Here is an 18,082-nt window from a genome sequence, read left to right as displayed (position 1 = left end):
GTCAATAAAGTTTTTGTGTCAATCACTCCATGAGTATGTAACCACCATAGCCATAGTGATATTTAGAAAGAGGTGAAGAGTTATGGTTGTGCCTAGCCGTTCATCTTACACGGAAATCAATTGTTTCACTCTTCGTGAAAACCATCTCAACCATAAAATAAAAAAAAGACGTATCCAGTTAAAATTTGAGGGTCAGCCAGTTGATCTCCACTTAAGTCAGAATTGCCAGTTGTATGTACGTGCCCACACCTGCTGTGACTTACTGAGGAAAGTAATTTAACTTCATAGTCTGTTTCTTCATTTTGAAAACCTCACTTCATTTCACAATTTAGGAATTAGGTTATTTCGCCCCCCTGAGCTTTATCAATATACATCAGTTTAAAAATTGTTATGTACGTGGCATGACATTTTACGATGTTGAGCACGCCATGTGTGTTTTCACGGCAATAATTATACTAATTTATTGTGAAGTGTTGTATGTAGGCACAGTGACAAGACCCTCATAAGGCTTGCGTTTACGTTTTTTTTTTTATGGTTGTGAGAAACTCTTAATAAGGCTGTCATCGTATGTTACTTCCTCATATAGATGTGTAGAACATATCAAACGTAAAACATATCCTAAGGTGCCCTATCAAAGCTGGGGAAGGCCGTTGCAACAGGGCCGAAACGTCATGTATTTTAGTACTTTCACATTTCGTGTGACTTCTCAGGTCACACAAAATACAACTTGTACTGCCCTCTCTATCAGCCACACATTTTGCTTGAACATGCTGTGGCAGCAGGATCATGAGTTTAAACTGAGCGTGACTAAAGATAAATATTTTTTTTACATTATAGCAATACGTTTTTTCCGAAATATTTATGTATGGACGTATCCCTTTTGTGAGCAGAGAGATGTGGAACGTATTTGGAAAAATAAATATTGGAAGAAATAGCAGAGCTGTTGTGTCTGATGGGTGTGACGCTCTGTACAGGTAGAAAAGTCGGCAAATGATGAAAGAAATTGTTTTCGCAGGAGATGATAGTTAAGATCCACATAACGATATTTTTTAGGAAAAATGCACGTCTTATTTATAATTACACATTGCATTCAGAATGTTAGTTTTCCATGGAAATATAAATTCGTAATTACCAGTCTTTTACAAGTGAGTGTTAATAAAGATTGCCCAGTTCAAGAAAGTGTCACAGTTTAATTTGTTGGGGCAAAAATTAAAAAAACATCTGGTTGGAAATCAAACACTCTTGTACATTGTTTTATACTGCAATTGTGGTCTCACACGAGCCAGAGCGATATGCGTCGAAAAAACACGAAAAAAGTTTTCATGGCATCGAACAGACTGTAGAAGTGCCGAAGTTATAGAATCGCAATTTTATCAATCTATTTTCGATGATAACTTGAATTATGCTTGCAGGATATAACTATAAATAAAAGGAAGTGCATTTTTCGTAAAATAGTTTTGTCTTTAAGTGACGTAATTGTTTCAAGAGAATGAAAAAGGAACAAAAATAAGTTCGAAGCGAGGCACAGACCTGCAATCCAGTATTACTAGTTTCGAGCGTTATCGATAGTGTCATTCGGTCGGTCAAAAACTATCCGATCTCTAGTGAATTGAAGTCCCTCAGAGGATTCCGAAGTCTATTTTCTCGAGAATTTTTGAGTCACATCAGAGTACTTTATGTGACTGACATTTACTTTCTCAACTTCACATATCATAGGTATAAAAAATTACAGTAATACGAATGTCCTGTTGTCGTCTTGCGTGTTTCCTTCCCCGAATCTTAAAACTGCTGATAAACTCTCCTCTATTATTATTATTATTATTATTATTATTATTATTATATTGTGATTTTATTGTCATGCTGAGTATCGTTTTGCTGAGTTTGCATGCATAGTTTCTCATTGTTGGTATTCACTTCAGGTAATTTAGAAACAGAATCATTTAAATACTTCTTCCAGTCAGTGAAAAGACTGCACTAAAACTAAATAAATTGTGTAATGTGTTTGCAGTAAAACACTGATGCAAATACGTTAAATTCTTTTATTACCCGCATACACTAAACATTGTTGACTTTCTACAGTAATAACATAACATTTTTTTTTGTTTCTTGTTTTGTCTTGTTATTTATGAATTGGTATTAGCAGCATGTGTGAGTGTTGCTCTTTATTTTGTATGTTGCGGCTTAGTCTGCAGTGGATTATACAATTTTAATTCAAACTGCTGGTGAAATACGTCCGTCGTAAGAAGTTAGCATCAATTCAGTTACCTTCATCTAGTTGGAGCAGAAGGGCGATTTTGCGGTAGTGGGGCGTGCAGATAGCGAAAGAGCTTTAAATTTGACAGTAGCGTACTGAACACTGGCTTGACATTCATACTTTGACAATGTATATGTCAGTCGAGAGAGAATTTTTCGTTGATGGCGAATGGTGGGTGATACTGTGGTCCTATTGTATACTAAGCGTGCTAAGCCGTCACCATCTGTTGTTGGTACGTTTTAAAAATTAAAAAAAGGGAAATAAGAAGAAAAAATTTCGCTACTGAAAGTAACAGCAGCTGATTGGAGAATGATATTCGTCTGTAATTTTTCGGGTCCGTTCCTTGACCATTCCCATGCAGATGAGTTACCTGCGCATTTTCAGTCGTTTCCACTAGGAGAAATATTGGCGATAAATGCAAGCTAAGTAAGGGGCCAATGCCATAGAGTACTCTCTGAAAACCGAATTAGAATTTCACCCAGAAATGGCGACTTCTTTTTTCAGCTTGTTCGTGGATTTCTTCAGTTCTTTCAGTTGCTTATGACAGGGATAACTGTTTTTATGTACTTTATAGGGAAGTTATGTGACGGTAAATGATCGTATGTTCATAGATCCTCCTGCGTGAGTCAGTGTATGATTTAAAACTTATGATTTCTTCTGCTATCTTATATTGCCACACCAGACCAGTTGGAAAGCAAGTGGATATTGGCTGCAAAAAGTCCTGCTGAGGAATGAAAAGATTGGCACAGGAGAAAAATGCTTAGTTGCTTCATCAACCGGTGAGAAGACTGATGGAAAAAAATCCGTGGAAAAGCGAATAGGACTCGCACACAGAGGGTTCCAAACTGTAAAGGAACTGAAAATATTGTGATTTAATCGCAGAGGTGCTGAAAAATTGTTCCAGTGACACACCAGAGAAATATCTGGTAAACTTTTTATCTTTGAGAGACATAGGAACAATTTCGCCCTTCGTTTTTTATTTCTTGTATGAACGACTACTTTTTGTTCTGATGGGCTGGTGGGATGTCGTACTGTCTAATTACTAGTGTGTGTGTGTGTGTGGTAAATGAATGAGTTAAAAGACGCAAGATGTGTTTTATATTATTTTCATCGCACAACAAGCCTTATTCCCATGCCTATGGAGTATTTATGTTAAGCAGAGAAGGCGAGTTTTAGATGGAACCGAAGATCTCCAAAACGGCGCTGCTCAACAATAGAGGTTCGTGATTGTGCTCTCTACTTTCCTTTCGTGGCCGCTAAAATTACTTCCGATTCGTTTTGCCGAGACATTCAGAACCTGCAATCTTCTTTTTCTTATAAAAATACTAGTCCGATGCAAAAGAAATACTCTTAGATTTAAATAATTGCCATTCTTTTACCCAGGCCACGGGGAATGATAGAACGTACGTGCCTCTACTCTGAATGTACGTTCGCAATCTCCGAGTGTGTTACGACGAAATTATTTCACAATGAAAATTTCTCATCAGACCGCAACCACTCGCATGCGAATGTACGTACCCTCTGAATGTATCTAGTCAGTCACGCGCGTTGTTCAAAAGCTTTACTTTTAATATACAGTGGATTACATTTCCGAAATTAATTTTTGTTCATGCTGCAAATCGTACTTCACGCGATGTATTTATTACCTAAGTTTCAGGCTCAATTTAATAAAAAAAAAAAAGATTCCGAATAATAGAAATAAAGAATAACAATCAAACAAATCAAACCTAAATAAATAAAAAGAGGGGAAGGTTACAAAACAAACTTGGTTATGCATATACACTGGTGTTCAAAATTAACGCAACAAATGGAAATTTTGCAGGGTTGCTTTTATTCTGTACAAACAGGTGATAGTCAAGTAGAAACAACGCAAAGAATTCAGAAAGTAAACAACTGCAACATATATAACTGTAGATAAATATGTTCTTCGTTTTTTTCCAGCTTAACGGATTTCCACACACATTCCGACAACCGTGTAATCTATTTAGTATGGGGTATGACCCCCTATGGCAACACTACAGGCCTGACGAGGATGGGGCATTCTGTGAATGTTATCAGTCTCACGTTGAGGCAATAACGCCCACTCTTCCTGCAGAGCTGCTCGCAGTCTTGGAGAGTGGTTGGTGGATGCTGACGTGATGCAAGGAGTTCCCTGGCGCATCCCAGACATGCTACGGGATTCAAATCGGGAAAGCGAGGAGGCCACGCTATGCGTGCAATATCTTCCGTTTCCAAGAAAACCAACTACCCGTGCTCTACAAGGTCGAGCATTATCGGCCATCAGTACGAAGTCTGGACTCATAGCATCTCGCAACAACCACAAACGAGGTCCCAAGATCTCATCACGGTACCAGACAGCAGTTAAACTTGTTGATTCACCCGTACTATTTCATGAATAGGGGTTCGAGTGGTAACATAATTCGTGCCCCCACCATTAGGAATACTCCTCGATATCGGCCACTTTTCACAGCGTTCAGGTCGTGAACCCATGTTCAACGTTCCCTCCAGGTGCGAATCCATCGAGAATTACTCTCCAGACTAAATAGAGACTCATTTGTGAAAACTACAATGGTCCACTGTTGCACCACCTAGGTGGCATGTTGATGACTCCACTTTGGACGTTCCCGTCTGTGAAGATGCGTCAGAGTTAGACATACAGCAGGTCTCTGACAACAAAGGCCACTCTGCCGAAGCCTACTGGAGACCGTTTGCCTCGACACAGTTCGCCCAGTGGATGCTGCGAGCTAGCATGCCTGTTGCCATCCAATGCTTAGGCGGTACTGTCGTGCTCTTACACCCAAATTCCGGCCCTCTCTTCTAAAGTCACATCTGGTCAGCCCTTACCTGGGCGTCGGGATAGAGTTTCAGTCCCTATAAACTGTCACTACATGCTGAGAAACAACAGAACGATTCACACTAAGCCACGAGGCTACATCGATTTGCGACTATCCTGCTTCCGCTCTTTCTATGGCTCTCCAACGCAGAGATCGGGTAGGCATCTTCTCTGTGCCATGTTGCACCGCCTGTGACTGTATAGACAGCAACTGTTGTATGGGACTACCCGGAAAACACTACCTCGTTTCATAGGTGTCCCGACGTCATCGATGGCGTGGTTGACCGGAATGCTATTTTCCGTGCAGAACAAGATCGTACAGACATCTATTTGACAGGTTGTATTATTATATCACGAATTAGACTCAGGACGGGGAAATAACGATTTGTTACTTTTAATTTTGTACACCAGCGTATACAGAGTGGTTCATTGATCGTGACCTGGCCAAATATCTCCCGAAATAAACGTCAAACGAAAAAAGGACAAAGAACGAAACTTGTCTAGCTTGATGGGGCAAACCAGATGGCGCTATGGTTGGCCCGCTAGATGGCGCTGCCATAGGTCAAACGGATATCAACTGCGTTTTTTTTAAACTAGGACACCCCACTTTTTAAATTACATATTCGTATACCACGTAAAAAATACGAATGTTTTAGTTGGACCACTTTTTATGCTTTGTGATAGATGGCACTGTAATAGTCATAAACATATGGCTCACAATTTTAGACGTACAGTTGGTAATAGGTAGGTTTTTTAAATTAAAATACAGAACGTAGGTTCGTTTAAACATTTTATTTCGGTTGTTCCAATGTAATACATGTACCTTTGTGAACTTATCATTTCTGACAACGCATGCTGTTACAGCATGATTGCCTGTAAATACCACATTAATGCAATAGATGCTCAAAATGATGTCCATCAATCTCAATGCATTTGGCAACACGTGTAACGATATTCCTCTCAACAGCGAGTAGTTTGCCTTCCGTAACGTTCGCACATGCTTTGACAATGCGCTGACGTATGTTGTCAGGCGTTGTCGGTGGATCACGATAGCAAATATCGTTCAACTTTCCCCACAGAAAGAAATCCGGGGGCGTCACATGCGGTGTACGTGCGGGCCATGGTATGGTGCTTCGACGACAAATCCACCTCTCATGAAATATGCTATTCAATACCGCTTCAACCGCACGCGAGCTATGTGCTGGACATCCATCTTGTTGGAAGTACATCACCACTGTGTCATGCAGTGAAACATCTTGTAGTAACATCGGTAGAACATTCCGTAGGAAATTAGCATGCATTGCGCCATTTAGATTGCCATTGATGAAATGGGGGCAATTATCCTTCCTCCCATAGTGCCGCACCATACATTAACCCGCCAAGGTCGCTGATGTTCCACTTGTCGCAGCCATCGTGGATTTTCCGTTGCCCAATAGTGCAAATATGCCGGTTTACGTTGCCGCTGTTGGTGAATGACGCTTCGTCGCTAAATAGAACGCGTGCAAAAAATCTGTCATCGTTCCGTAATTTATCTTGCGCCCAGTGGCAGAACTGTACACGACGTTCAAAGTCGTCGCAATGCAATTCCTTGTGCATAGAAATATGGTAATGGGTGCAATCGATGTTGATGTAGCATTCTGAACACCGACGTTTTTGAGATACCCGATTCTCGCGCGATTTGTCTGCTACTGATGTGCGGATTAGCCGCGACAGCAGCTAAAACACCTACTTGGGCATCATCATTTGTTGCAGTTCGTGGTGGACATTTCACATGTGGCTGAACACTTCCTGTTTCCTTAAATAACGTAACTATCAGACGAACGGAGATGGGCACTTGGATGATGTCGTCCAGGATACGGAGCAGCATACATAGCACACGCCCGTTGGGCATTTTGATCACAATAGCCATACATCAACACTATAATGACCTTTTCCGCAATTGGTAAACGGTCTATTTTAACACAGGTAATGTATCACGAAGCAAATACTGTCCGCACTGGCGGAATGTTACGTGACACTACGTTCTTATACGTTTATGACTATTACAGCGCCATCTATCACAAAGCGAAAAACGTGGTCCAACTAAAACATTCATACACGAATATGTAGTAGAAATGAGGGTTCCCATTTTTAAAAAAAACGCAATTGATATCCGTTTGACCTATGGCAGCGCCATCTAGCGGGCCAACCATAGCGCCATCTGGTTTCCCCCTTCAAGCTAGACGAGTTTCGTTCTTTGTACTTTTTTCGTTTGATGCTTATTTCGTGAGATATTTGGACCGGTCGCTATCAATGGACCACCCTGTGTATAGATAGTTCATCCATACCGTGAATGAAGAATTTGCCTGTTATCAGTATAGATACATACGAGGTATCAAAATAAGGGAAAAAGCGGCGTATCTTTTGACTGAGGTGACGTAGATGCTTAAATGTTTACACCACCAAGGGACTTAGACTTAATGTGACAAATTGCAGATTAATACGTCTACGCTTCCTGAGAAAAACGGGGTCTTAATAGTCGGACAGACAGAAACCCACCGACAGACGAACAAACAAAGTGATGCTATAAGTGTTAATTATTTACCGACCGAGGTACGGAACCCTAAAAATATATAAAAGCATTTTAGGAATTATTACTTATTTCCCTATTGAGTAAGTATCGTAACTCCGTCCCCTTTTATTACAATACTATCTCTCTGTGTTTTTCTTCATCTAAAAGCTTCAGTCATCCATTACGAAACGAAAATACTAAGAATTCTATTCTTTGTTTATTCAGCGAAGGCGGATCATTTCCTTCTAGCACAGCAAAACTGTTATCAGCTGTATGTGGGGAACGTATTCGTGTAGGGCTGATACGTCGAGGACAGATCGGATTACTCGATGTCGCATTATGAAAAGTACACGCCACAGAGGACACAGTTCGCGGAGCACATTTCTCTGCTGCGGGGCTGAAACCAATCTCCTCTCGAAATGGTGACGCCGAAATTAAATCCGGTCGATCAGTGGAAGAGCTGCGATGGGGCAACACAAAAAGAGTGTGTGTGCTCGAATGTGGGCGTACGCATGAGGATGTAGGCGTGTGTGCTAGAGAAATCAAGAGAGAGGAAGAGGAAGAAAGGCGGGGATTTCATTAGAAAAACCAAACAGAAACTCGGGAAGGGGCACAGGCTCTCTGACTAGTAAAGGGCTGCACAAACACGTCTTTGTTTTAATTTCGTAACCTGAACACGCATCTTAGCCTTTTTTCATGAGGGTGGAACATTCAACATTTTGAAATTACATAACCTAAAATTATTCCATATTAGAAACACCGTGTGAAAGCTGAGATGTCGCTATTTCCCGCTGTTACTGGACACGTAATAAGAGAATTATATTTCGCTTTAGAAAATCGCTTTACTGATTAGAAGAATAAATTAATCTATCATCTTTGTTGACACATCCAATGAACCAATTTCGCGGAAAATGTAAAATTATGATGTGAGAATGTCTTTGCACATGTTATTCAATTTGTTGCTTCTTGATTAAAGAGCAAAAGGTTGTTTCTTTGAATAGTCTGCATAGTAGGTCATTTGGCGCTGTTTGTTTGTGTAACTTATAACGTATTTTCATCATTCAGTTATTGCTATTCTTATAACAAAAGTAATACAAAGACCTGTAGGTTGACTTTATGTTATTATATTTGACGCGATTAGGCACTGATTTGTTGATGTTGTTTAAATCTTGTTTTACAATGGAATTTCCAGGATGAAATGTAACAATATTATGCAGAGGAAAGTTGCTACTCATCATATAGTGGGGTTGCTGAGTCGCAGATAGGCACAACAAAAAGACTGTTTCAAATGAATCTTTCGGCCCGTAAGGTCTTCGTGAAAAATATACACACACAGTGTGGCTACAGTTGCCTTAGACTGCAGTTATATATGTATGTGTGTGTGTTTGTGTGTGTGTGTGGGGGGGGGGGGGGGGGTTGTGTGTGTATTTTTGGCGAAGGCCTTAAGGATCGAAAGCTTTATTTGGAAAAGTCTTTTTGTTGTGCCTATTTGCGACCTAGCATCTCCGCTATATGGTGAGTAGCAACTTTCCTTTTGATGATGATGTCACCGGTTCTAAAACATTTGATGCCGACGGAACACTTTTGAAATAGTGAATATTTTATGGAGCCCTAAAAGAAATAAAACTTGGCTGTATGTTCATTATTTAACTATAATCACTTAATGAAAATCATACACTAACAGGTAAGTTAACACTACAGACTTCAACACTAACCTTTTATTTTTTTTTTCACCAACTGTTTGATGTCAGTCTTGACAGAAGGGACTTACAGAAGCATGTCAGGTTCAACGTCCAGTCTATTTTGGTATTTTGTCTTTGTAGCTGCATATGGTAAGACTCCCATTTCACACATCTGAGACGGGAGAAGACCAGTGAGAGCCTGTGTTTCAAGTAGTGGAAATTCATCCAGAACTCTGCACTAATAAACAAGTAAATTGTTTTGAACGTTGATTTCACGCTTGAATCTGATGTCATGTCTAAAAAAGAACATAGATTTCGTTTGACACTTTTTTCTGGGTTCTGAAAATTCAGTTAAAATGGTTTCTGAACCCAATAATTTATTTTCAGTTTTCTGTTCTGATCTTCATAAAAATATGTCACAAAAGGTTCGTGCACATAATGGGGACGTTGCACCAGTTCTGCAAATATTTCATATGGTTATCTGATTTCTCACCAACGAACACATTCAGGGTCAAAAAGCTTTGTAGTTCCCTCTCACCAAAACAAACAAATCAATTTTTTTGGTAGGTGGTTATTTTGTTATTAGTACTGAAAAAAGCTGTCAGTTTTACTTGGAAAGATAGATTTAATTCATTAATTTCTCCATATCTGCCAGAAAAGACACATCGCTCAAACGGTATTTTCATTTTAAAAAAGGTTAGTCATAAAAGCTTGTGATTCATATCTACTTCGAATAATCTTATTAAGATCTTACACCCCAAGATAATCGTCTCACCTCTGAGTTGAGCAGTAGTGTTTTATGTCAGCTCCCATGATCTCCACACAATATTGAATTCAACTTGCAGGGAAGAAGGCGTGATTTACCGTAACTGATTATTTTTACTTTTTCATCAAGAAACAAAAATAGATTTGGCGGTAGCTTCTATAATGCAGCTGCTTCTCTGTGACTGACAATGTGTCTGGAACTATACTATGGCCATTTACTTTTTATTAGTGATACTGCTCCTGTTGTTTTATCAGTCATTGCCTTGGCCCCATCTGTACGCATATCAATATATTAATTTCCTTCAAAAAATTGTTAATCATTTCAAAAATTTCTTTTCCAGTAGTGTTAGTTGCCAACGATGCACACATAAGAAAGTCTACTTCGATTGAATGTTCATATGGATATCGTAAAATTATCAACAGGATGGCCAGTCCAGCAACATCGGTCGGCTATCCAATTCCAAGACGAAGCTGTTATGTTGAAAGTGACCAATTGTTGATACAACCTGCGAGAACTTTAATTCGACGAAAAATAATGTCGTTCGAAAGCGGCACTTTGGAAAGCTCCTCTGCGGAGTTTTCTTCGAGCATACATTGCGTTTTGTGTGCCGCACATGGTTTTATGAGCCCTTTAACTACCATCGGGCATCAGAGGCCCACCTGTGATTTTCATTATATGAATGAAATTTTACGATTTACTAATTCGTGTCTTCTTAGTCACAAGATCCCCCCTATGAACCATGGACCTTGCCGCTGGTGGGGAGGCTTGCGTGCCTCAGCGATACAGATAGCCGTACCGTAGGTGCAACCACAACGGAGGGGTATCTGTTGAGAGGCCAGACAAACGTGTGGTTCCTGAAGAGGGGCAGCAGCCTTTTCAGTAGTTGCAGGGGCAACAGTCTGGATGATTGACTGATCTGGCCTTGTAACAAAACCAAAACAGCCTTGCTGTGCTGGTACTGCGAACGGCTGAAAGCAAGGCGAAACTACAGCCGTAATTTTTCCCGAGGGCATGCAGCTTTACTGTATGATTAAATGATGATGGCATCCTCTTTGGTAAAATATTCTGGAGGTAAAATAGTCCCCCATTCGGATCTCCGGGCGGGGACTACTCAAGAGGATATCGTTATCAGGAGAAAGAAAACTGGCGTTCTACGGATCGGAGCGTGGAATGTCAGATCACTTAATCGGGCAGGTAGGTTAGAAAATTTAAAAAGGGAAATGGATAGGTTAAAGTTAGATATAGTGGGAATTAGTGAAGTTCGGTGGCAAGAGGAACAAGACTTCTGGTCAGGTGACTACAGGGTTATAAACACAAAATCAAATAGGGGTAATGCAGGAGTAGGTTTAATAATGAATAGGAAAATAGGAATGCGGGTAAGCTACTACAAACAGCATAGTGAACGCATTATTGTGGCCAAGATAGATACGAAGCCCACACCTACTACAGTAGTACAAGTTTATATGCCAACTAGTTCTGCAGATGACGAAGAAATTGAAGAAATGTATGATCAAATAAAAGAAATTATTCAGATAGTGAAGGGTGATGAAAATTTAATAGTCATGGGTGACTGGAATTCGGCAGTAGGAAAAGGGAGAGAAGGAAACATAGCAGGTGAATATGGATTGGGGCTAAGAAATGAAAGAGGAACCCGCCTGGTAGAATTTTGCACAGAGCACAACTTAATCATAGGTAACACTTGGTTCAAGAATCATAAAAGAAGGCTGTATACATGGAAGAAGCCTGGAGATACTGACAGGTTTCAGATAGATTATATAATGGTACGACAGAGATTTAGGAACCAGGTTTTAAATTGTAAGACATTTCCTGGGGCAGATGTGGACTCTGACCACAATCTATTGGTTATGACCTGTAGATTAAAACAGAAGAAACTGCAAAAAGATGGCAATTTTAGGAGATGGGACCTGGATAAACTGAAAGAACCAGAGGTTGTACGGAGTTTCAAGGAGAGCATAAGGGAGCAATTGACAGGAATGGGGGAAAGAAATACAATAGAAGAAGAATGGGTAGCTTTGAGGGATGAAGTAGTGAAGGCAGCAAAGGATCAAGTAGGTAAAAAGACTAGGGCTAGTAGAAATCCTTGGGTAACAGAAGAAATATTGAATTTAATTGATGAAAGGAGAAAATATAAAAATGCAGTAAATGAAGCAGGCAAAGAGGAATACAAACGTCTCAAAAATGAGATCGACAGGAAGTGCAAAATGGCTAAGCAGGGATGGCTAGAGGACAAATGTAAGGATGTAGAGGCTTATCTCACTAGAGGTAAGATAGATACTGCCTACAGGAAAATTAAAGAGACCTTTGGAGAAAAGAGGACCACTTGTATGAATATTAAGAGCTCAGATGGAATCCCAGTTCTAACCAAAGAAGGGAAAGCAGAAAGGTGGAAGGAGTAATAGAGGGTCTATACAAGGGCGATGTACTTGAGGACAATATTATGGAAATGGAAGAGGATGTAGATGAAGATGAAATGGGAGATACGATACTGCGTGAAGAGTTTGACAGAGCACTGAAAGACCTGAGTCGAAACAAGGCCCCCGGAGATGACAACATTCCATTGGAACTACTGACGGCCTTGGGAGAACCAGTCCTGACAAAACTGGAGATGTCATATATCCCAGATATTCTAAGCCCTGCTGCGTTTTTAACTGGTCTCAGTAACTGACAGATTTTGGTCTGAGGCCTGAAGATCGATTTGGTTTTGTGTTGTTTCAGGAGGCGGCTTATCTTGCCGGACACGGAGCAACAGAACGACAAGAAAGCAACTCTCTTTTCTTGCTCCCCGTCGTCGGTCTTTTTTGTGAGTTTTGCATGAAATCATTTCATTTGTTTGATGGACGTTATAGCCGTTGTTTCTAAAGACCCTGTGTCGGTGGCTCAGCTCACGGGACGCGTTATCAGCGATCGTATCATACCTGCATGAAGCACCAATGTGCGCAATGGCCTGCAAGCACTACGCAGCGATGAGAGCGTTGTGGTCCTCTCTGCTGGCATGGGGAATGCAACAGTAATTGTCGAGTACAGGAACTATGATACGATGTGTAAGAAAATGAAATGAAACACCTACATCCGCCCTTATAATGTTATTTATTGTATTACTACCAGTTTCAGTGCTTCATTGCACCATCTTCAGGCCTTAGCTGATACTGAGGGGGTTTACCACCATCCTTACATAAGATGCATCGGAGCTAACATTTATAACTGGGTTTCCCAGACCATCTGCAACCGTGATATTGTCTCATAAACCATGAATTACCAACTGATCAGTTTTTACAACCTTTTTGCAGTTGAAATTCAAACCTTCGTCTAAGGGCAGCTTGTTTGACTAATAACGATAACGCCTTGGGTTCCGGATTCGAGTCCAGCCATTTCTTGAATTTTGAAGAAAAATCAACAGTAGTGGCTGCCAAAGACTTCCGGTCTAGAAAATCACCATCGTTCTACAAACAGCTTTGTCAAAGAGGGCGGAGGAATGTGCAAAGATCCCGGGCACTGTCTTGTGCTTGGGTTGGGCAACTGCCCTTACTAGGTGGAAGAATCATCAGTGATCAAAGACAAGAAGTTGCGGAAGGAAGTGAAAACCACTGCATTAAAGGAACAAAATGTGTGGCCGAATTCTCTGATGACGTGTTAGAAGAAATTAGTCCACAGGAATGACTTAGGAAAGCCAGTATTACAGAAATAATTTAAAAGAGCTCTGCATGACTGCATATTAAATAAGGCAGAATGGAGGGGTAACATTCCTTCGGAATTTCTAAAATCAATTGGCAAGTGGCACCCAAAGTGGCTGGTTAACAGCTTATGCATCAAAACTGCTGAAAAGAGTAATAAACAGAAAAATGAGAAAGAAAATCTGTTAGACGACGATCTGTTTGGCTTTAGGAAAGGTAACGAAGTTATCACGTTCCGCTTGGTGATGGAAGCAAGACTAAAGAAAACTCAAGACATGCTCATAGGATTTGTCTAATAGAGAAAGCTTTCGAGAAGGTAAAACTGATACAAAATGTTCAAAGTTCTGAGAAAAATAGGCTATAGGAAACGGGGGCTAATACACTAGATGCACAAGAATCAAGACGGGACAATGACTGGAGGATTAAGAACGAAGTGCTCGGATTGTAAATTTGTGGTACAAGACATGGGTGCAGTCTTTCATCCCACTGCTCAATCTGTATATCGAAGAAACAATGAGGAAAATAAAAGGAAGATTCAAGATTGGTGTTAAAATTCAGAGGGGGGGGGGGGGGCGGAAGGATGTGAGTGATAAGACTCATGATAACATTGATATCTCAGCCGTGCGTGGCTCGTGTTCCCACCATCATGTATTTCGCACTCTGTTTTTAACGTACATCCACCTCACTACGTTAATTTAAATTATTACTTTCACTGAGTTGCTGCTCTGCCTGACCGTGACCGGCGCTAGCAGCGAGTATCGATATATCGTCTCTCATAATATCTTTCCTCGACTGCTGTTACTTCCTCGTTGTCTGTTGTAAGGGAGTTCGGGTTGCGAGTTTGAGTCTGCCAGTCAGTTGGAACGCGTATGGAGCATAGTTCGGGCCTGCCAGTCGGGGAGTTGCATTGAGGCACTAGTGCAGTCGGGTTGGAGCAGCAGTGAGGTCTGCGTCGACATGGCTCGGACGATCATTGCCGCCACGCATCACTTGAGCCGGGCCATGGTCTTGATGGATCGTCGGTCAGTCGTCCTTTCGGACGACGCATTTTGCCTCGCCGATCGCTCATGTGTCGGCTGTGTGTGTGTGTGTGTGTGTGTGTGTGTGCATCGACTCCCGATTTGTCTTCATGTGTGCTTAGTTCAAAATTGCTCTGAGCACTATGGGACTTAACATCTGAGGTCATCAGCCCCCTAGAAATTAAAACTATTTAACCCTAACTAATCTAAGGACGTCAAACACATCCATGCCCGAGGCAGGATTCGAACCTGCGACCGTAGCAGTCGCGCGGTTCCGGACTGAAGAGCCTAGAAGCGCTCGGCCACCGTGACCGGCTGGGCTTAGTTACTGTTGGGTACCGCTCAGGTCTTCAAGCAAGTGTTTGACAGGTTGGTGTTATTTCCACTGACGACGATTTTAGATGTTGTCGGCATTCGGAGAGGAGTGGGTCGGTTGCTGCGAACGAGGGAAGTTATCTCCATGCGGTGCAGTCGGCCGGGTCCGCTGCCGGCCCCTGCACAGTGTCAGAGTGTGTGTGGAGCAGTCTGATCGTTACGAGTTTCGAAGTTCACCGACCCGGGACGTCAAAGTTGAGTAGTCGTTTGAAGTACCAAAGCCACGTCCATTCATGTTGTGTTTTCCGTTTCCGTGGTTCGCTGTTGGGGAGGTTTTCCTGTGAACAGCACAGAGTGTTTCTATTGCTGAAATTTAGCCGCGATGCGGTGCAATTAACTATATTGGTTGACTACAATTCAAGTGCACCAGCGGAATTTTCTGCCTTGTGGCCGTTAGTGTTTTGGTTACCTGCTCTGCCCACTGACGTAAATTCATGCAGTGTTCTTTCCTCACCTGTTGCCGCTGTCCAATATGGTGTGTAGTTTTGACAGCTAATACATATTTTATTGTGGATAGTCACTTTCGTAACCTTTTTGTGTTTGAGTTCTCGTGTACTGATTGGTGGCAAGCAAGTCGTTGTGTCGGTTGGTCCGTGGCTGTCCCCTGGTTGGGTTCCAACGGATCAAGTGTAGCTGGGCTCGCCACCTGTCTCAACTAAGTGAACGAGGGCAGACCAATCTCCCTGGAGGCTTCTGGGTGCCGTTTTCCTTATTGTCCTTCTCACCGGTGTTTAATTGTCTGTTAATAATCTAACATAGCCAATGATTTAAAAATTCTAGTTTTTACTGGACTTTATGTATATTAAATTTCGAAAAATCATTTGTGTGTGTGTGTGTGTGTGTGTAAGCCGCTTAAAACCTTATTCTTGAACTTACCCTTTAAGCAAAAACATTGCGGTCTTCTGCCTTAAAAAAAAGATTGTGGTATTATATTTGAAAATTTTCAAATTTAATTGTGGCCCTCAGCCGCTTGTATTGCACGTTGCGTATGTTTGTTCTGTCTACCTTTGCCTTGAGGCTTTTCCATCCTAACTATGATACCATATATTTTAATTATTTTGTTTGCTATTTTAACTGCATTTTTATTTTGTTGATTTTTAAGATTTCTTGTTTGGAGGCGCTCAGCCGTGAAATAATTGCCTTTTTGAAACTTGTAGTTCTATAGGTTCAGCTATGTGCCGTTTTGGTTTAAAGGTGGTATGAAATTATAATAAATTACAATTTTGAGTGAACCTGACCGACATCATATTTGGCTCTTTCCACAATCCTAATCACCTGTTCTGCCCTGCCAGTTTAGCGGACGTTTCAATATCCTCAGTGAAAATCAAGATGATTTACAGGATCTGTTGAATGTAATGAATGGTGTAATGAGTCCGAATACGGACAGAGTACGTCGGAAAAGACAAAATTAATGATATGAAACAGGAATGAAAATAGCGAGAAAGTTAACGTCAAAACTGTTTACCATAAAGTAGACGACGTTAAGGAATTCTACCACCTTGAAAGCAAAATTACTTCTGATGAACGAAGCAAGAAAGACATGGAAAGCAGGCTAGCACAGCATAGAGGGGATTCCTGGAGATGACAATCAACTTCAAACATAGGCCTTAATCTGAGGAACGAATTTCTGAGGATATACGTTTGGGGCGCAGCAAGACACGGTAGTGAAAACTGAAACAGAACAGTCTCGAAGCGTTTGAGATGTGGTACCACAGAAGAATGTTGAGAACTAGATGGACTGATAAAAGAAAGAAGAACGAAGTTCTCCCCAGAATCGGCGAAGGAGGGAACAAATGGAAAACACTGATAGTAAGAAGGGAGAGGATGCTAGGACATGTGTTACATCAGGGTATAACCTCCGTGGTACTAGAGGAAACTATAAACGGTAAAAGCTGCAGGAGACGACAGACATTGGAGAAAATCCAACAAATAATTCAGAAAGTAGGGTGCTAGTACTACTCTGAGATGCAGAGGTTAACGCAGGATAGGATATCGTGGAGCGCAGCATCAAACCAGTCAGAAGACTGTTGACTCAAAAAAGTAAAAAAAAATAAATAAAAGAAAAGAGCGTGGTGTGTTGACCAAGACGACTATCGGTAATGGGAATGTGGCTGCTCAGATACACACCATACCTAAATCAACAGAAGGCAAGAACTCATGTACTGGAGGACAGGGACCGTCGAACCTTACGGACGGTGGTGGTAATAGTTTGCATGAAATTAATGAAACTAGACGAAGGAATCACTCAGCATTCCAGCTAGCACAATCGCTTTGCGTAGTGAGCTAAAAAAATGGAATTCAATAGGAGATTAATTACTCATCAGCCTGACATTTTTGTAGTTAATGTGTTAAGAGCGACTTCACTGGAGAGTGGATGATCGGAAACGAGTGATATGGAGTGAGAAATCACACTGTGCCTTGTGGTAACACAATGGATTGGTTTGGGTTTGGATGTGGCTTTACCAACCACAATATGTGGTGCCCACAGTAAAATGCGGAGAAAGTAGTGTTACAGTATGGAGGCGTTTTTCAAACACCTTATTGAAAGTGTGCCGTCGCAAATGGGAATTGATTAGATCCACAGCACTGTTTCGTAATCATTCGACTTTGGAAGAAAGTGGTCATCTGCCCTCTACAAAAGAAATATAACAAAGAAGACCGCGCTGGCCATTTTGGAAAGTGGGAATACAGCGAAAAACTTCTTATTTTTCACATATTTTAGAAGACATACTACTGAACTCACTGGAAGATCCAGATGAATTGCGTCATAGAGTTAAAGATGCCCGGGAAAGTCGTCAGCCTAGAATTTGTTTCATTGATTGTGAAGGACAACTGAAGCTCGAGAACCATTTCAAGGACATCTTTAACATAACCACAGGGCTGAGGGAAGGCGACGGTGAGTTATCAACA

This window comes from Schistocerca gregaria, chromosome 3, assembly GCF_023897955.1.
Source record: "Schistocerca gregaria isolate iqSchGreg1 chromosome 3, iqSchGreg1.2, whole genome shotgun sequence".
In the NCBI taxonomy this organism is placed as follows: domain Eukaryota; kingdom Metazoa; phylum Arthropoda; class Insecta; order Orthoptera; family Acrididae; genus Schistocerca; species Schistocerca gregaria.
This window is presented reverse-complemented; position numbering follows the sequence as displayed.